Source organism: Elephantulus edwardii, unplaced genomic scaffold (genome assembly GCF_000299155.1).
Source record: "Elephantulus edwardii isolate Elephantulus edwardi_28Jun2011 unplaced genomic scaffold, EleEdw1.0 scaffold00104, whole genome shotgun sequence".
Classification (NCBI taxonomy): Eukaryota; Metazoa; Chordata; class Mammalia; order Macroscelidea; family Macroscelididae; genus Elephantulus; species Elephantulus edwardii.
Window position 1 is genome coordinate 7,354,959 of NW_006399854.1, and position 758 is coordinate 7,355,716.

Below are 758 nucleotides of genomic sequence, written 5' to 3' on the forward strand. Positions count from 1 at the left end.
GGTGAGAATTTTTGTCTTCTTGACATTGAGCCTCAGTCCATATTGAAGGCTGCAGTCCTTGACCCTCTGCAGTAAGTGCGTGAGGTCCTCCTCAGTTTCAGCGAGCAAGGTTGTGCCATCTACATAACATGCTGAAAAATTAACTTCCACTAAATCAGCTCTGATAGGCATGCAAACTTTTCACCAATTTTGGTTGTCTCCTTCTTGGCATTTGCTCTGGCCAATGAATGTGAGTAGAAGAGCTGCCTCCAACAGGACCCTCTAAGAGCCAATTCTACTTCATCACATTCAGTTTGTCCTATACTATCGTGACCTCCAATGTGCTCAGTGTCTCTGTTCATCAGGCTAGATCCCTGAATCAAAATGACAATAACACCCAAAAACAATGTAGTGTAAGCAAAAAGAAATGTATCACTTTAAAGCATTACACTCTGGGATTTGGTGGTTATTGTCACATGATCTAGTTAATGCATCATAACGTGACTATGAATTATAGCAAATGCTACCATCAAAGAAAAATGAGAAATGTGGGACATGGTTGGAATCAACTAATCATTGACCCTCCAGCAGGTTTTAAGAGACTGTGAATTGGTCAAAGGAGATTTCCCACCTTTCTTACACTGACAGATTTTAAACCATGTGCTATTGGGTTGACAGCACAGCTCCTTACCACTAAGTCACCGATGCTCCCTTATCCATTATATGTTAGGATGTTGTTACATACCCTAGAGTCAGAAGCAACTTAGCTGACACTTCAA